Below are 21011 nucleotides of genomic sequence, written 5' to 3'. Positions count from 1 at the left end.
ACCTGGGGGTTACAGCTCTAGAGTCTGCTGGCGCCCAGGTGCTTGGATAGTGGGAGAAGCCAGAGTCCCAGCCCACAAATATGGCTCAGTGGTGCCCCCTGGCTGACAGCTGCTGCTAAATCTCTGAGGCAACGCCCAAAGTGGCCTTCCACTGTTGGACAGCAGCCTCAAGGGTACACAAGGGCTGGCTGTGCCCACCAGAGGGAGGGTAGCCCTACCAGCTAGAAGGTGAGGCCTCGGTGACCCAAGGGGCAGTCGCAGGTTTGTGTCTCCTCCTTCCACCTTTCTCCACAGCAGCCCCAGAGCCTGGAGACCTGACATTGGGCTGATAGGATGGGCAGCCTCCTCACTGGTGGCCTGTGTTCAAGAGATTTCTTCCTGCCTGTCCCTCTTCCCTCCTGCTGTTTCTGCCATTTTCAAGGGCGAGTCTTGCATAGAGCAGGGTGGGCAGTATGGAGCCTCTCCAGGCAGGGGCCACAGCTTACATTTCAGTTCCCAGGCAAGAGGCCCAGCCACCAGGGCAGTGAGGCGGGGGAAACCTGACCCCAGGGAGGCTCCATGCTGCCCTCTGAGGCAGTAGAAAAAGAGTGGTGTTTCTTCTGTTACTATTTATAATTAAGAGACTAATTTGTTAATTTTGGAACTGAATACACCTTCCAGTTCTTTACTGTTTGGTGCAAAAGCACATGTAAGTAACACCTTTACCTTGTTCCAAGAGTCCTTACCTCCTTCTGCATGGTAGTAGCTCTCTCTACCACTCTTAAGAAAGAGGTCAATGGGCACCTGGGTGGCTCAGTCGGTTGTGCAACTGACTCACGTCATCATCACGCACTTCGAGAGTTCAAGCCCTGCATTGGGCTCTGTGCTGACAGCTCAGAGCCTGGAGCCTGCTTTGGATTCTATGTCTCCCTCTCTCTTTGCTCCTCCCCCGCTCATGCTCTGTCTCTGTCTCTCTCTCAAAAATAAACAAACATTAAAACAATTTTGTTTTAAACATATAAAAAAAAGAAAGAGGTCAAATATTAGTGACCTCTTGGCTAGTTATGAGGGTCTGTTTAGTCCTTGTGATATCTTGAGTTTTGGTATTAGTTGGCAACATGTGGAAATTGAAAAGTACACACACAAATATTAATCTCTTTTCAAAAACTAGGAAGCTTTGGCAGCTGTAGGTGGGGCTTGTGCACAGGAACAACTGTCTTGAGGTATGTGGCAGTTGCCCCACTTAAATAGACAGCCTCTGTTGGACAGAGACCCCCAACGAGCCAGTCCTGCCCAGATCCCGCTGGCACTGTATTTGCAACCTCTCATGTGAGCATGTACAGATAGAATGACACCACATCCTGATTTGCCCAGACAGCCCTGGTATGTGTCTGATGTATAATTATTACCAGAGCCCCCTCTGCGTCTCCCATCCACTCTCCAAAGTGTGCCAGTTTGTATCATGGATTCTATGCCCCACAAACAAGCTCAGAGCACTGTGCCAGGGCTATGAGAGCTTATACAACCATCTGATCGAGGATTCACATTCACAGTAGGCCTCCCTGGACAAAAGGGTCAGAGTTTGTAGCTCTGTGATTCGTACATAACGGGGATCACTTTCACAAAGTTTCTTCTGAAGTGTTCTTCTGGTGCTGTTACTAACTTAAAAATCTTTTGAATGAAGTCAATTCTCATGTGTTTAGTCTCTAGAAACCACAAATACTTTCCTAAACTTGTCCAAGTGGAGAAATCTGTTTACATTTTTTGGCAACCTACACAACAGGAAAAAAGAGCCCGATGCGGGGCTTGAACCCACAAACTGTGAGATCATGCCCTGAGCTGAAGTAAGATGCCCAACCGACTGAGCCACCCAGGAGCCCCTAATTTACTTTAAAAAAAAAAATTCTTAATGTTTATTTATTTTTGAGAATGAGAGAGAGGCAGGCAGGGGCAGAGAGAGAGGAGGACAGAGGATGTGAAGCAGGCTCCTCGCTGACAGCAGTAAGCCCAATGTGGGGCTCGAATTCACAAACCATGAGGTCATGGCCTAAGCCAAAGTTGGACATTTAACCAACTGAGCCACCCAGGCACACCTCCTTAGTCTACTCCTCACCTTCAAGTGCTGAGTCTGGCAGCCATTGCCTCAGAATGTGTGTTTCAGCATCTGTGATCCTGTAAATCCCAGGGTTCCAAGGGAATGAAAGATGGATCTTGTCTGCTTTATGCAGACCTGCAGGGGAGAGAAAGCAGCTATGTGAGCAGGCCTAGAAACTAGATCAAGTAAGGATATTTCATAGCCCTTTCAAAATGTTGACAATTTTATTAACTACTCACTTCCTTATTTCAGTAATATTGGTGAATAATTTGGGATTTGAAAAAAAAAGGCCTTTATATACATCTTTCACTGCTATGGTAATATTTTCAGGTACCCCAGAGCCTATTCAAGTCTCAGGCATGCTGGATTATGTGCAAGAATGATTATTTGTGACGATACTTACTATTGCAATTTACTGAGACTTCTTGCCATCACATCCATCTCTGATTTGACAGGTAAAGTAGGGAAGATTTTACAAGATAGTAAAGCAGTGAGCAATTTATGTTTTTAAACTTGTGCACAAAACGGTCTCATGATTCACCCTCTAGCTTTTCCTGATGCCACGGGGTGTTTCCACCATCGTAAGGAAGCAAAGGAGTACTGAGTACTGCAGGGAGAGGACCACAAGGCAAGGAGGGAGGAGTCCAAGTTTCCATCCCCTGTCTTGTTTCCCATGGTGATCTTGGGTCACACCTGGGTCGTTTCAATGTCCTCCCTCTTGGCCTTGTATGCAAAGGTTTACAACTGCCAGCCTGCAGGAGGTTTTGCTACAAGTAACAAAATCTCAGTGCCTTTACAGGACGAGTGTATTTTTTGCTCAAATCAAGTCAGCTGTGGGTGTGGTAACTCTCTGAGATGCATCCCTGGTCTAGGCTGCTTCAATCCAGGGTACTTCCATATCAGGACATACTTCTGGGGAACTGAGCACTGCCACCTAAATGCTTCTGCCTGCGAGTGACACACAACCTCCACTCTGATTTCACTGGCCAGTGTAAACCTGAGGACCAAGCCTGATATGAAGGGGTCAGGAAAGAGTGATAATATTTTGGTTCTGTTAGTGACAAATCTACCACAGGGGGGAGGACCATCAGTGGTTTCCCTGTGTGTGCACCTGTGTGTGTTTGTAGGCATATATGGATGTGTAGATTTGTATACGCACATCTGTTCACACACATATTCAATAAACACATAGGTTTCAAAATACCTCGCTCAAACAAAATTTCACATGGATGCATAAACAACAATAATAAAGAAAACTGGAACTGCTGAGATTGACACTTTCAACTCTCTCCACTTTTTTACCCTTGAAGGGGAACAAAATTCCACAATCCCTGGATGTTCTAACATGCTGTGATGCTATCCAACGTCCAGGAAATAACAACTTCATAAGCCACTGGCTTAAAAATAAGAGACCAGCACAATGACCAATTTCAGACGTAACCAGGATAATGTATCTCATCACATCCATATTTGAGAAAGTCCAGCAACTTATGAGGGAAATTGGAAGAGAGATGGAAAACCAATCAGATTAGGGTCTAAATAAATATAACTCCCAATGCCTGACATGAATTTGGGCTCCCCAGTTCTAGTACATATACCCTTAGCTGCAGCTGACATCAGTTTATCATTTGTACTGTGAAGCAGCAGGAAAATTTATAACCTAGGTGATCACTGGGAAAAATACTTCATATGAAGCTATTAATAGATGCATGAGTAATGTGGATTTCGATTAGTAAAACATCAATGGATAAAACAGAGTCTAATAATATGCTCAGGAGAGTAGCTAACTGGAGAGACAGGAAGACAAAAAAAGGCTAAGATGATTTGCAAGCCTGGACCAGAGCTGAGAAACAAATCCAGATGTGTTTGGAAAGAAAAAAAAAATCACACTAAGACTCTAGACTCTATACTGCTCAGCTATTCTTCCAACTCAGATTAATAACTATATTCATTGCATTTGTCTCATGCACCAGGTGTTGTTACAGGAGCTTAGGAAACCTCCAGAAAGAAAACAGACAGAAGTGCCTGTCCTCATGGAGCTACATTCCACTAGGAGAAAGAGGATAATGAGCTGGTAGAGAAAAAAGAGGATTAACATGGAATCTCTCCTCAGCTGGGTTATAGTCTGAGGGTGGAGGTGGGGGATGCAGGCAAATAAATGACGTAGCAGTGTGTCCAGGGCAGTGGGTCACATGATATGTTTTTTCTATGATATGTGAACCAGGACGGTTGCTGGAGAAGGAGAAGGACGGGGCACGTTTGTCTAGAAGTACAGGGACCTTCTCAGAGGGAAAGGATTCAGTACAAGGTTGGCCTCAGCCACTCTCTCTCAACTGCTACATTCTGCACTGACACAGGGTCAGTTAGCGTGCCAGTGGCATCACATGGATGCCCTCTTCCAACTGTCCAAGGCTCAACAATGACATCAGAACTCTCTATTTGGCTGCAGCGATAGGCACAATTTGGACAAAGAGCAGTTGGTAGGCCTTACGTTACATGAATCTTAGACAGCAAAGCACTTAAGAGATGCAGCACTCATGTTCCTTCATAAAAATCACTTACAGATTTATACTGGCCATCCAAGAACCTAACCAAAATTAAGGACCCTGAAATAAGGATCTCATGACCTAAACGGATTCACCATTAGTTTTTACTCCTAGAATTCAATCCTATGAAAACAATTCAAAGAACAGATAAATTTGTACACAAAGATGTTCCTGTCAGCATTATTTAAAACATGAAACAAAATGTCCAATAGTTTGAAAGTTATCGGTTATCTTCCAGGTAAAATATTATCTGCTTATGTGAGCCAGAATGAGTTTCTATTCATGCCTGAAAGCCCTGACATGTTTAAGGAAAGAAAAACACAAACAAAGTAATGTACAACATAAATAATGAAATATTCTAAAAAAAGTGGCTGCCTCTGGATACTGGGAATTTTTTCCCCAACGGGCTTCTAAAACATTTATATTTCTTCCATATGTCATAATTCTAAGTCATTTATGAGCTAATGAAATTATAGGTAATTAGTTTCATGATTAAAAAAATTAAAAGGAGGTGTATATTTTTCCCAAAGAAGTCACAGGAACAGCTGAGATGCATATAAATAATAGCATAAGACACAATGTGGCAGGAGCTATGTAGGAGAACTTCCTGCCACGGGAGGATAGCATCTAAAGAATTACTTTACCAGATAGAATCATACAGTGAACTTGAGATTCATGCCCGTCTGAATAGAAACATATGAAGTTCCTCAGAATGAAGTTCCTGGCTCTTGGGATTACCACTGTTTTAATATGAATTTCCTGTATGCTTGGGATTGTTGGCAGCCTGACCAAACACTTCCTCTCCATGAGAAGGCTCAGTTCTGGTTCTGTCACTCAGGACTGAGCAAACATTTGTCACACATATTTAACTCTGATCCACAATCAATCCACATGCTTTATGTGTGTCTCTTCATTGAATGTATAGCAATCTTGAGACGTCCATGCTATCATTTCTAATTTTCATGATCAAAACTCACTTTACCCTATGAAACAAAAGGTTCAAGATGAATGATTTTCTATGTCACAACCGGCTCTCATTTTCCACACACTCATCAATTCAAGTCTCCATGGATCTTAGCTTACTGTGTGCTCCTTAACCTTTGTCCTATCTTCTTGGTCCCCGGCCTGCCAGTGCCAGGTTCTACCTCCAGATTCATGCTCTTAACATAGATTTGTAGTTTTCTTGCTTCTGCCAGGGCCCTGTGACACTCCTTAGCTTTCCCCAAGAAAGATGAAAAGAGAACCACACAAAAGGGACTAGGAGATGAGGAATGCATGTTGATTTCACAGAGCAGAGTATCCCTGCATATAGCTTGAGTCCTCTGTAGGTTACAAGGCTCTTTCTGATTAGATTGTAAATGGATCTGAGAATGTAAGTGTTTTTTGTTTTGTTTGTTTGCAGATAGCAGACCCAAGCTCATAGATTTTTCACTCTGATGTACAACTAAGGACTGTTTATTAATAAAGTTCAAAAATATGGGTAATTAGGGGCTCCTGGGTGGCTCAGTCGGTTAAGCGTCCGACTCTTGATTTTGGCTCATGATCTCCCAGTTCATGAGTTCAAGCCCTGCATTGGGCTCTGTGCTGACCCATGTGGAGCCTGCTTGGGATTCTCTCTCTCTTCTCTCTTCTCTCTCTCTCTCTCTCTCTCTCTTTCTCTCCCCCTCCCATGTACTTTCACTCTCTCAAAATAAATAAACTTAAAAAAATAGGTAACTAAAACTTGGTTTTCATAAATTAAAATTAAGGCATTAGTAGTAGTACCTGAGTGGCTCAATTGGTTAAGCGTCTGACTCTAGATCTCAGTTCAGGTCTTGACCTCATTGTCATGAGTTCAAGCCTCATGTTGGGCTTCACGCTGGGTGTAAAGCTTACCTAAAAAAATTAAGACATTATTAGAGTTTACTAAAAACTTCCATTTTATATTCTATCAATAAGTCCGGCAGCCACCCAATGCTTTGGCAATATTGCAAAGCTTCTACTGAGAAGCATGCACGAAGTGAAGCATGAAGCGAAGGGATTCCCATGACTTTCTGGAAGGGTGCTGTGTAGCATCGGTGTTGCCTTCAGCTGGTTTGGTTTTAGATTGTCGCTCCTTTTATTGCATTTAGTTGAGAAGTTATGTTGAGATTTGCTTTTGTGTTGGCTGACTGATGCATTTTCGGAGATTTTATTGTCACGTGCTCACTCCAATGCTATCACAGAATTCTTTTGCTTTAGAAAGCTGGAATGCATGGGATGTGTGGAGATAGGTTTTTTTTGCTTTGCTGGAATGAGTCAAGATCTAAAAAGTCAGACAGCCACTGATTTATAGCCCAGCCTGATGTTCTTTGTACTTTATCACATGGCCATTTTTCTGCTGGCAGGGGCCTCTCAGTGCTGGCTGAAGATGCTTGGGCAGCCACCATATTCCAATCAGGCAAACTGACGGTGCTGCTTTAATTTATATCATGCCTGTCCCTGGAAAAGGGGGGAATCCTGGGATTAACCAGGCCCGCACCACAAGCTCTCTCTGTGCCAGGCCTGGGCTTGAAAGAACAGAACGGTGAAACTCTTATTATTCTGAAACACTCAAGCATAAATCTTGCTGATGACAGACTTTGGCCCAGAGCCTCGGGCAGTGATAGAATTGATGAATACAAAGAGCAATAACCCTTTTCCTGCAAAAAGTATTTCCTACTTCACTCAGCTCAAGTATCCCTTCATCTAGAAACCTTTCCTAATGTCTCCAGGCAACTATGGCATTTGTCACTTTATTTTGAAAAAAATTTTTTATACATTCCATCTCCCAGCTCGGAGGAGTGTCTGCTGAGGTCAGCGACCACGCCTCGCTCACCTGTGTCTGTTCAGCAAGCAGCCCAGGGGTGAACGGGAGGTTGATAAATAATTGTTGGACTAAATTCAACTTGGAAAACAATGTGGCACATAGAGAAGTCCAGCCTACATCTGTCCAGTCATGGAATGTCCACTCATGGAATGTGATGACTTCAGAGAGAACACAACCGTCTTTAAAAGTAGTGTAGACCTCCAGACTCCAAATTAAGACAGAAATGGAAAACACTGAAGATCATGGTGGCAAAAATCTACTTTAGCTTAATGCTTTCCACCTGACAGGCTGTGGGGAAGGAAACTTTTCATTCATTATTTCCATTAATCTTCCCAACGGCCTTGAAGGAGGGTGTTTAAAAAAATGTTTATTCAGTTATTTTGAGAGAGAAAGAGAGATACTCTCAAGCAGGCTCCATGCTGTCAGCACAGACCTGATGTGGGGCCTGACCCTGCAGACTCTGAGATCATGACCTGAGTCGAAATCAAGTGGCAGATGCTTAACCGACTGAGCCACCCAGGCACCCCTGAAGGGAGGCATTTGTAAGCCTACTAGAAGGGAACCAGAATTGAAGTTCTGTGTCTAAGCCTTCCCAGCACAGAAGCAGCAGACCTGGAAATTCAAACCCAGACCAGTCTGTCTCCAAAAAGAACTTACTCCCTACAGTTGAAGACAACGCAGGTGATATTTGACAATAAGAGGGGCAGGCAGCGTGGGAGGATGTGAACAGTGGGGGTGGGGGGCTGAGGGGCTGTTATGGTGTAAACCCTGGCAAATACAAGGGACATTTCTTTTCTAGAAACAGTAGAAAAGGAAGAATGATGGGGCATATATTGGGGTGTGTGCTAGGCTGAATAATAATCCCCCAAAGATGTCCACATTGTACCCCTGGAACCTGTGAATATATGACGTGGCAAAAGGGACTTTGCAGATGTGTTAAGGATCCAGAGGTGGAAAATTATCCTGATTACCTGGGTGCTCAGTGTAATCAGCTAGGACCCTTATAAGAAGAATGCATGACGTCAGAGTCAGAGAAGGAGACAACAGAAGCAGAGAAGCAAATTCTCCCCTTGAGTCTCCAGAAGAAACACAGCCCTTCCAACACCTTGATTTCAGCCCAGACACTGATTCTGGACTTCTGACTTCCTGAACTGTGAGTAGTTATACTTGGGTCATTTTAAGCCATGCAGCTTGTGGTAGTTTGGTACAGTGGGGGAAAGGAAACGAATGCAGGGCAGAATGTGAAGAGACAGAGAAAGGATTTCTGAGGTCAGATTGGTCTGGGGATGGGGATGGAGGAGGGTGAGGGGCCGAGGCAGTGCCATTAAAGGTGGGCCCAGGATACTGGGAGCACTTGCTCAAATGCACATCCCTAGGCCCCACCCTAGAACTTCACAGTCCAGTTGCTCATGCAGTGACCCTCAATGTTGTCAGAAGAGTGACAATCAAGTATAGCCTACCCAAAGAAATAAATGAAAGCAGGTGACATGAGAATATTAATGTGCACTGGCCTTTGGGGAGGGAAACATTCAGACGAGATCTAGAATAAACAGGTTGCTCAACATACCCTACCAGCTGTGATCATGGATGTTAAGAACTCTTTTATGACAAACTTTTTGAATGGTGACCATGTTCCTGTATAGTGTTAGGCACTGTGGACACATGACGGTGAGCAATGCAGGCATGCCCATGCTCTCCTAGGGCCTGCAGTCTAGTGTGAAAAACAGACAAGGCTTAAATAGATATACCATAAATGACAAATGCCATAAAAAGAAAGTCCAGGTGAGGCTATGAGCCTCTAACTGGAGGACCTCACCTGTCTGGGAAGGGAAGTCAAAGAAGCTTCCCTCAGCAAATGATGCCTGAAGCATCAGTAAGGGTCAACTATGGGAAAGGGGTGTATGCGGGGAATAGGAGAGAATAGCAGGAATGGCAGATGCAAGAGTTCTTAAGCAGAAGGGACCTAGTGGGCTGGAGGTCAGGGGGTAAAGGTGAAATCGAATGAGTTCAGGCTACAGGGAAAGCAGTGCCCGGTGCACAGAATTAAGAATTTTAATCTTCCCCACAGCAATGAGTCACATGATCAGGTTTGCATTTGGCATTTGGCATTTGGCTGCAGGGTGGAGGGTCAGTTGAACTGGGGGGACGGACAAGCAGACATCCAATAGGAGGCCGTGGCAGTACTTGCCACCACACCCAGAGGGTGCCCAATAAATGTTAACTTCCACCTATAATTCTAGGAGACGGCCATGTTGTTTTGTCTTTTACAGAAAGTGAGATTTTCAGCTCACCCTACACTTCAGCCTGAAAATGAATGAATAAATGAGTTCTGATATTTTTCTCCAAATCTCTGACATCTCAGCACACTGAGGCAGTGTCCATATGCAGGTGGTTCAAATGTGTCCCAACAATTGTGTACACCCAACACGAGAGAGCTTTCCCATCGGTTACGGCTCTGGGAGCAACTTGGGCCTAAGCTTTGACTTTAGAGAAGACAAAGAAGGACTGTCCTCACCCAAACACAATTCTCATCTGTCAGAACAAAGTAAGAAATCAAAGCCACTGCCAGTAAACGTAATTTTAAACAACTGCTGTCAGTAGAATCTGTGGTTTTCTACCACAGTGACAAGGATTCCTAAAAGGCCAACTAGAGGAAAATAGACCATAGAAGGTAAAAAAAAGAGAGACACTGATGCCATCTGCCATATTTTTATGAGCTAATATGACCAGAAAAATATTGATTACTGTAGAAGTTCCCTTAAGTCAGGAGACCTGTTATTAATTTTCATGTCCCATTTACCATAACCTTTTATAGCTTTTTTACAGTAAATCCTCTTTATTTTTGAACTTGAGTATGAAGATAAAAACGAATTAGATTGATCTGAATTGTTATCTACTCTCTCTGGCACCTCCTGGCGCTATGACCTTTATTTCCTTGCCTTTTCTTCCTTCCTTGCTCTCTTGCCTTTATTTCCTTGTCTTTCAAGTGGGAATAGCGAGAGAGTTCTCATGGAAAAGGCTGTGTGAGAAGAGATAGGAGAGTGGGATGAAGCCATCACCAAACTGGCACATGTAAGCACTTCCTCAAGGGGTAGCTATCATTAACTGCCAGACATCACTCAAATCTAGACCTGAACCCACTGTCGGATGTGTGTTTTGCCTCACTCTTTGGCTTGTTCTGTTCTCTTGCTGCTCTTGCTGGGTATCAAGATATCCTCTCTCAGCTCCAACCCCTTAGTTCTTTATTTGGCTTTGTGATGTCGGGGCCTCAACGCTGCAAACCATGGCCCTGCTCTGTAGGGGGCGCTCAAGGGACACAGCAAGGCTGCAGGAGGAGGGGATTTGCCCCTTTCTGCCTGAGTCCTGTTCCCAAAAGTCCATGCTAGCCACAGTTTGTTCTCACAGGAGCAATCACATCCAGTTTGTAGTTTTTCCAGCACTTACACAAAAGCCTTGCTGCGTCCCTCTCAGAGACCCTAGTATCAGCTGACGAGTGCATCTTCCACAGAGAATCAAGCTGTGGTGAAGCCCCTTCCCCAGGGTCTGAGTTTAATAAAGTCGACCTTTCCCTTTGTTGTTCCAGTTCCAGGAAGCTAGCTGTTTACTGCAACTGCTACCTAATGTGTTGTCTTATGGTTAACAGTTTTGTATCTAGTTAATAATTCTATATTATTAAACCCTCTCTTTCCAAATAATTGGGGTGGATTATATACCCTGACTCAATCCTGACAGAAACACCCACATCTTTGGATGAACACAAATTCTTACTTTAAATATAATCCAACTTATCAAAAACTTGAACAAATAAAAAAAAATAGGCAATCCAAACAAAAAATGAGCAAGAGATATGAACATGTACTTCACAAAAGATATATGAGTGCCCTACAAACATAAGAATGTGTTCAACCTCCTTAGTAATGTAAGGAAATCCAAGTTATAGCTCTAATGAAATACTTACTAGACCGATTATAGTAAATATACTGAAAATACCAAACACTGATGAGAATGTGTAGCCATGGGAACCCTCTGGTACTACAAGTATGAGTTTAAATTGATTACCAGCCACTTCGGATAACTGTTTGGAGGTATTAATATAAAGGTCACCATAAATGTACCCTATGACTCAGCAATTACAATTCTAGGTATATTTCCAGCAGAAATGCATGTAAAAGAATGTCCATAGAAGCAGTTTATGTAATAATTCCAATCTGGAAGCAACACAAATATCCTCTAGCAATAGAATGGATACAAAACAAAAAACAAAAAACTGAAGTGTATTTACAGTAACAAAAGTGGACAAGTCCTAACTACACCAGAACATGGATAATTCCTACAAAAACTATTGTTGAATAGAGGAGGCTAGATAGGGGGCACCTGGGTTGCTCAGTCTGTTGAGCGTCAGACTTCAGCTCAGGTCATGGTCTCACGGTTCCTGATTTCAAGACCTGCATCGGGCTCTCTGCTGTCAGCACGGGCCACATCAGATCCTTTGTTCCCCTCTGTCTCTGCCCCTCCCTTGCTTGCTCTCTCTCTCTCAAAAATAAATACATGTTAAAAAATAAAAGAAATCAGAAACAAAGCAATAAACATAATGTGATTTTTATCGATATATAGTTCAAAAACCGACAACACCAAACTGGTGTGGGAAGTCAGCACAGTTTTCATCCTCGGGGTGGATGTAAGGGGTACTGATTGGGGAGGAGGACAAGTAAAGTTTCTGTGCCAATCTTGTTCTATTTCTTGACCTGGGTGATGGCTTCATGGATGTAATTACTCCATTCATTGTGTGGTAATTCACTGAGCTGTGCTTTGTGACTGATGTGCCTGTGCTGTACTTCAGAAGGGAGATTTAACACCTGAAGTTTCCCATCTTCATTGGGCATTTATTTTGAAAAATCGCCAGCCCCTCCCTCACTTTACCTTCTTCTTCAGAACATTATCTCACTCTTCGGATTCTTGCAATTTCCCGTGGATCCAACCACAAAACATAGTTGGTTTGCATTTGGTTGACCCTGATGGTTATGGTGCCAAATACTGACTACTAGGAAAACAACTCATTTAAGGGAGACTTTTGCTTGGTTTTGAGTCTCTGGGACAGAGTACACTGTCTGACTTGAGCAAGTGCTCAGTAAATGTCTGCTGAATGAATGCTAGGGGATCTTTGCCCAGAATGTCTTATTACTATTCTCATGACTCTACTACAGTACCTTGCATGGAGAAGACTCTAAAACATATTTACTGACTGTATAAAAATGAATTCTGAAAGCATGATTATAGTTTAAACTACATGATGCCTCACTGGAAAATTAACCTCGAATCGTTCTGAATTATTCAGTGAAATGTTAACAGTTTCCTAGGGAATGTACATCACCATCCAAAGATATTTTCTGCCTTGTTGCTTTTTTTTCCTGCCAAAGTTTTTAGACACTCAAGAAACTCTTATTTAATTTTCTATTTTGTGCAAGTTGTGAGTTGGTATTACAGAGCTAGCATGCTATGACAGAAATAGTAGTGGCTAGTCCTGCTCAACCATAGGCCAGCTGATTGATTGTGTTAAATATTTGAACTATGCTTAGGTTTTGGCCACTCATGTTTAGTATGAAAATGTTGGGGGGCACCTGGGTGGCTCAGTGGGTTAAGCATCTGACTCTAGATTTCAGCTCAGGTCATGGTCATGGGATTAAGCCTCACATTAGGCTCTTCATTGAGCACGGAACCTGCTTGAGATCCTCTCTCTCCCTCTTTTCTCTTCTCCCACTCATGCCCACCCTTTCTCTCTCTCTCTCAAACAACAACTACAGCAACAACAATAACTAAATTGAAAATGTTGGAATTGTTAAGGATAGCAAATACGTGCCATACTAATGATTATTCTCTCTTGTCCATGGGAGACATTTATAATCAATCATATTATACTTGTCTACTGAGCCCATAACTAACCTCAGCATGGCACATCACACCCATACCGATTAACTGTAGTTGGAAACTATACAAAACCTAGTTGTCAACTCTCATCAAGATGACATAAAAAGTCCCTTTCAATTCTGAAGTTCTATGGTCCTATGATCTATAAAAAGTAATATTCTCTGCAATGACTCTAAGGCACTGCATAATTCTAAAGTGCATTCAGAACTATCAGAGAAAGATTACATTTTATTATTCACAGTTTCAAAGTTAGGAGTATTTTATTGCGTTATCAATCTTTCAAATGGATAATCCACATAGAGTGCTCATTTAACACAACTCTTCTTACCTATGAATTTCTAGGATGGGATTTGAAATTGGCACAGGGACACATATCAAGTATCCCAGTAGAATGAAGATATCCCAAGTCTGAAATCCTACTGTCCCATAAGTGTTAACAGTAAAATGAATTTTCCTAGAACAGTAGCACTTGACAGGTAACTATTCTGTGTGCTTCTTCATTCAGAGAGTGAATTAGAGAAATCAAGAATAAAGATGTCATTGCCCTAACAAAGCATGAGGTTTGAAGTACCAGAATTATGTTGTCAAATTAGGTTTATTATCAAATGTGAGTTCATCTAATGGCTCTGGATAGACATCTTTATCTAATGTTAAATATATTAAGTGGAATGTCTGGGTAATCACTGATAGCCTGTTAACACAGTAGTACTTGGTAGAGGAAGGAAGAGTGAAGTCTGATTTTCCCAAACACTGTGGTGATTACAGTATCTGATCTCTGGTGAACGGTGCTTCCCATTCCAATCTCTGAAGTTGTGACCTCAGCCTACAGCTGAAATCCTTTACATTTTCACCAAAAAGTTGGGATTACAAGCCCATTTTTTTCTTCTCTATCAGAGCTCATGAATTCAGAACTCAGGAGGTACACTGTGCAGAGTGACAGGCACATGGTAGTAGGTGGGGCTGAGATTGAACACCCCTTTCATGATGCTTTGAGGGTCCTCACAGTAAAGCATTGTCTAAGTGTCACTGAGCAAGAAGGGATGAGCAAGTGCCTGGTTGTTGACAAACGGGGCTGATATCCTGGTTCTGCAGCTCAGATGCATCCCTCAACCTCTTGGGCCTGTTCCTGTTTGTATAATTCTGGGGATAAATGAGGTGCTTGTAAGGATTCTCCCACTTTTAACATTCGAGATGGTGCTCATTAATGTTTGCGGTGGAATCAAACCAGTGTTCATATGAAAGTTATGCAGATAATCTAAGTTAAGGTGGATTGCAGACCACTCTAGAGATTCTTATTATTTTGAGATGTGTGTGCCTATTTCTAGCCAGCAGGAGTTGAGAGCTTGTGTGTCAGTTCTTACATATGCCAGCTGTCTCCTCCTTCACCTGCCTGCCTCCTTAAATCATAATCAACTTCCTGGTTGGAGTAAGCAAAACTTCAAAATTTGATGTGCCAGGTGACTTGTAAGATAGGCTCATGTAGTGCAGATTCTAGGATATTGTGATGTAAATTTACTTTGCAATCCTGCATTCCTTTCAAACTGCTATAGCAGAAAGACTACTTCAGGCATATTATACTTCAGTTTGGGGACGGTTCTGGATCTTTGAGTCTCAGTTTGGTTGTCTGTGAAATGGAAGAGGAGGCCTGGGAGATTGCCACGGTCTCCTTCTATTTTATACTTTTACATGTATCCAAATGCTACTTTTATTTTTTATTTTTATTTTTTGGACGTTTATCCACTTTTGAGAGAAAGAGAGAGAGAGCGTGAGCAGGGATAGAGAGAGGAGACACAAAATCTGAAGCAGGGTCCAGGCTCTAAGCTGTCAGCACAGAGCTGTAAGTGAGGTTTGAACTCATGAACCAGAAGATCATGACCTGAGTTGAAGTTGGATGCTTAACCGACTGAGTCACCCAGGCACCCCTCCAAATGCTACTTTTAGTCTCCAAGCTTCTCAGAACCAGACTACCTTTCCGATCAAGAGCTGCATGAGACAGGCTACTTGCCTCAGAAAGCCCTTTTATTATTTACACTGGGCATGCCCAGTGCAACTGGCTTACCCCTAGTGGCATTTGTTACAAGTTATCAATTCTGTTTTTAGAGCATCCTGTGAGTGGTCTTTCTAGGGTGTGGAAAAATTAGTTTGGCTAAATATATCTGACTGAATGTATGTGTATTTATACATACTACATATTCACTTTTCAAAGGGATTGTTTGGAGATCAGTGTCAAAAAGTCTAAATCTGAGGATTCTTAAACTGGAGTTGCTAAGAATATCAAATATGTGTTCAGTCTGAGCCCAAGGCTAAATGACCCTCCTCGATTCGCTTATAGGAGGCCAATGGGCTGTACAAAGTGCCAGACTTCTGAATGTTACTTGTATTATTAGGGCATATTTGTTTCCTACTGCTGCCATAATAAATTACTACACATTTGGCAGACTGAACAGGACAAATTTATTATCTTACAGCTCAAGTCAGAAGCCGAACTCAGGTCTGACTGGGCTGAAATCAAGGTGTTGGCAGGGCTCCTTTTCAGAAACTCTGGAGAGGAACCTATTACCTTGCCTTGTCCAGCTTCTAGAGGCTGTACACAGTCCTTGGATCATACCCCCATCCTCCCTCTTCAAAGCCACCAATGTCCTCCCTGACCCCTCTTCCAAGGTCACATCTCTCTCTAATCACAGCCAGGAAAGGTTCTCTGATTTTGAAGACTTGTGATTATAATGTGTGTACCTGAATGATCCAGGATGGTCTCCCTTTCTCAAGTCATTGACCTAATCACACTTGCAAAGTCCCTTTTTCCATGTCAGACAGCATATTCACAGGTACAGGGATTAAAACATGAACATCTTGGGGGGAGCCATTTATTCTGCTTCCCACAATGTAATCAATGGAGGCCTTTAAGAAAGTCTATTATTTTGCACCCAAGGAAGAGGAATGTGAGGAATTTCAAAGCCACAAAGCGATATGAAATACTATGTACAGCCCAAAGGGCACTAAAGACCATCTGGTTAAATGTCTCACTTTACAGATGAGAAAACTAGGGCCCAGGCAGTTCAAGGTCACAAGGTCTGATTAGCAGAGAAGATACATGTGGAATCCTGCTCTCCTGCTCATAGCCACACCCTATGGCCCTTGGATCACATTCTCACTGCAAAGAAGCATTTTGTTTTTATAAAACCACTGATTGGTGGTGGGGGCGGGGGTCCTCTTTGTTCCACTTGGAAGAACATTTTTGAATGAGAACAGAAGTTTGTTAAAAGGTTCTTAATGAAATGTCAAGACAGTTTGCCATTTTGCAAAAAATATCACTTTTAATCCCAAGTGACGAAATTATTCTGTTGCCAAAGGGAGATGGTATTTAAATAAAGGTCTCACAAAATCAGGGCAAACGCAACATACAATATATTAGAAATTTAAGGATAAATTCAAAGAATCTTTGGACCTTGGAAATTTGACTCTTGATTACTCTGACTTCCTAGATCTACATATCAATCTATCATTCCATCCATCATTCCACCCATCCACTGTCCCAGCCTACATGTTACTCATTATAACCAACCACGTGCCAGGAGCGCTTGGAATACAGCGGTGAAGAAAAAACTGTCCCCACACATCCAGGGCTGAAAGTAGTAATTTGAGGGGTCCCCAAGTGTGTTGTATGCCTCACCTGATAACCAGATTCCTGGCTTCTGCACATCTGTGGAAGTAGAAGGGGCTGAGCGTAGGACTCTGCATTTTAGCAAGTTTCCCAGGTGATTTCAATACACATTAAATTTTGATTCCTACTGAAGTAAATGAAAGCAATTCAGCTGGTAGAGTCCCACATCCATACTCTCTCCAAGGTTTACTGTGATCTCTGGTGAGGGATGGGGGTGGGGGTAGGGGAAGGAGGAAGAGCCAACCAGAACACATCCCCTTCCCCAGATATGTCTAGGATGTTGATCTACTATGATCATTAATTCATCTGCACCCCATTTTCCTTTAGGAGGTTCATGAACTTTCAATAAAGTGAATCATGCCCCCTGATAAACTTTTGGGAGTGCACAAGATTGCTCTCCACATTGAATGAAGAGAAGTGAACACAAAATCTACACAGTGTCACATTCAAAGTCATGTGCAATTCAGTTTTCTACCTTTCCACCATTTATTCTGCTGGTGTTCAAATAGCTTTTGCCCATGATAAGAATATGTTTGGAAAACACTTGGCATTTGTCAGAAGTCAAACTACATATGTGGTACTAGGATTTAAAATGAATGCTTGATGTGACATGACCAAGTTCATATCCAAGAAGGCAGAGCCCTGGCACTTTGCTTCCAAGTTATGATGCTACCAATATTGGGGCTGAAATCAATTATTTACATGCCACTTGATGAGCCAGTGAAATCTGGAAAACATCAAGATGTGAATTTTCCAGCTGTTCTTTGAGTTGATTGTTGATTCTGAAAGGCACCAGTTTACTGCTAAGATCCCAGCCTAAATAAGAGGGCTTTTCCTTACTAATGAGCTATCACTGAAAAAAGGATGCATTCTAGAAGTTTTACTCTTGGCAGTGTGGCCCCAAACATTGCAGCTTTTGAAAGTACCAGGGATGTATATTTGAACCAGAGTGACAGAATTCCTTGAAAAATGGTAGTTCACTTCAGTCAGAGGGATTTTTCAAATTTCTATGTGTTCATATAGATACTTTTCTTTTGGGCTTTATTTTATTTATTAAGTATTTTTAATTCATTGAAACTTACTTGACACATATTTATTCAGTGTCTATTACCTGACAGGAATAATACGAAGCATTGGGCATACAAGGGTGAAAAACACAAAGGCAATTCCTAAGCTCATGAAATTTACTACGTCCTAAGAATGAATCTGGAGGAGGGGCACCTGGGTGGCTCATTGGGTTAAGTGTCCCACTCTTGATTTCGGCTGAGGTCACGATCTCACAGTTTCTTAAATTTTTGTTTTTTTATGATGATCTCACAGTTTCTTAGAACAAGACCCACATCCGGCTCTGCATTGACAGCTGACAGCACAGAGCCTGCTTGGGATTCTCTCTCTTGCTCTACTCCTTCCTCCCCAACCCCCTGAATAAGTAAACTTAAAAAAAAAAAAGTCATTCTGGAGGAGAAAAGCAAATAAAATAATAATAAAATGTAATAAATAATCGGAAGGAAATACAAGAGGCAGCAGTAGAGAAGGAGGGGCACCTACTTTAGCTTCAATGAAAAATGAGTCTTTATAACGGTAATTGCTGACCTAATTCTCAAGCTTTTTGTGTAAGATTCGGGTAAAGGGTTTTGTATCTATTAACTTTTTAATTGTCCTTCATTTCACAACAGATATTTTATAACAAGTACCTAGTTAATGTATACTTCCCATTCTAGTTTATACTCACGGGTTCATAATTAATATTTTATTTAATGACTGAAGGTAATGAGAAATCATGATGTTGCTATTTTTCAAATGTGGTGTTCATTTTTCACAGTGAAATTTAAGCCTGGTGCACAAATATGTATCTGCCACAAGATGGCGTGGTTGATATTTACAGAGGATCCCTTGCAGGGAGGGCATTACACCTTTGGAGAACTGCTCACACAGACACAAACACACTTTCCTTCTACTTAGTGAATAGGGGGATGAAGGCAGATGACAAAAGAAACACGTTAAAAAATGTTCAACTATTTTTTTTTAAATGGAAAAATCTTCCCTTAAACTTGTCTCTGAAAACTAAAGCTGACTGGGTTTGCAGCCCCTCTTAGGTGGTCTGACTCTATATACTGATGCCAATTATTTGAATTCATCAATTCTCAAAATGTATTTACTACTAGGATAACCTCATTTCTTCTCACCAAGACAAAGAAAGAAAGAGAGAGAGAGAGAGAGACAGAGAGAGAGAGACAAAGAGAGAGAGAAAGAAAGAAAGAAAGAAAGAAAGAAAGAAAGAAAGAAAGAAAGAAAGAAAGAAAGAAAACGAACGGAAGGAAAAAAGAGAAAATACCCCCTTGATTATTTTAAGACCTTCACTTTTTTTGGTGCATTCTTCTTGTGTGTCAGACCATCATGACAAATTTCTATAACTTTCTACTTATTCATCACCACCCCTCTCCTTGCCCTTCCTGCAATGTATCTCTGTACAGTTTCCTGTTTAAATCATCACCATTTTCATCTTTTGGAAATCTCTGTTCTCCATACTTCAGCTGGTTCTCTGCTGGTGAACACTTTGCTTGTATATTTTCATTTCTGTAAATAAACTTCAAGAACTTCTTAGATTAGCTTTATAATTTAGCACTTGGGTTTCACATTTTTCTTCATAATTTTTTTGAGGAGGGAGGGGCAGAGAGAGAGGGAGAGAGAGAATTTTAAGCAGGCTCCATGGCCAGCATGGAGCCTGACACGGGTGTCAATCTCACGACTGTGAGATCATGATAATGGGACCATGACCTGAGCCAACATCTAGAGTCAGTTGGACACTTAACGTTCTGAGCCTCCTAGCCATCCCTCACATTTCTCTTCTAATCACCCCTTTCCCATGGCCCTCTCCCTTGTATGTACAACCCCTCCTCACCCCCTCAACCATCCTCACCTTAGCCACTGGCTTTGTAAAACTCATCTACCCTGATGATCTTATTTTCTAAAATTTTCATCTTTGCCTTCAACAGATTTTCTTTTCTATGCAACTGCAAAGATTTCTCATGCCTACTCTTGTTCTGGACACACCTCAGATAAATCTCAATTTCATTCTGCCCTGGCATTCAAGCCAGTAACCTGATCCTCACATTTTCCTAACTGATTCTCCTCACAGTGTGGAACCTTAATGAAAATGAGAATAGGTCACATTCACCTTGCTTTAGTCAAGTTTCGTTTCTTTTCTTTTCTTTTCTTTTCTTTTCTTTTCTTTTCTTTTCTTTCTTTTCTTTTTTTCCTTTTTTTTTTTTTTGTGAAAATTGCTCATACTTTTTACTTGGCTTATTGGAGTCTACCTTACTGGCATGAAATCAGGAATCTGGGCAGCATAGATCTGACATGTGACCTTGTGCATGACCTTTTTGGGCCGCAGAGTCCTCTGTAAAATGATGGCCTTGGAAACAGAGATCTCTTAGAGATCTTAGAGATCTCTTCTATCTCTAACATTTTTTTTTTTAATTCTGCAAATGGTGGCTTCACACTTCACCCAAATTTCTCTGACATAGTGTTTACTGACCCTTAATTAATATATGCAAGGCTGTCTTGGCAGAGGAAGGGGAGGATGGGGTAGGGGGACGATAAAAAGGAAAGTAGGGGGAACAGAGGAGGGGGCAAGGCCCGTCACTGCTCTCTCTTCCAAATCATGTCTCCCCTACAAAATTAACCTAGATGTAACAGAAAGAGAATTAAAACCTCACCTACTGAAGAAGACTTACTGGCTTCTGCAGGCCCTCTTAAACCTTTTTTGGAGCAATGAAGGGAACAAATATGACAAATACGTAATAATAATAAAACTTCCAGAAATTTAACCTTCAAAGAACTTACAGGAACTTCTCCTTGCAAAAGAATAAATGAAAGACCAGTCACTTGTGAAAGCATAAACAGGATAGCCATCCTTGATTCTTCACAATGTTTCCTAGGCTACTTATTCTCAAACTTCAGCGGTCCGTCGGTATC

The sequence above is a fragment of the Herpailurus yagouaroundi genome, unplaced genomic scaffold, assembly GCF_014898765.1.
Source record: "Herpailurus yagouaroundi ecotype Mexico unplaced genomic scaffold, PumYag 183, whole genome shotgun sequence".
NCBI lineage: Eukaryota > Metazoa > Chordata > Mammalia > Carnivora > Felidae > Herpailurus > Herpailurus yagouaroundi.
Note: the sequence above shows the minus strand (reverse complement) of the source record.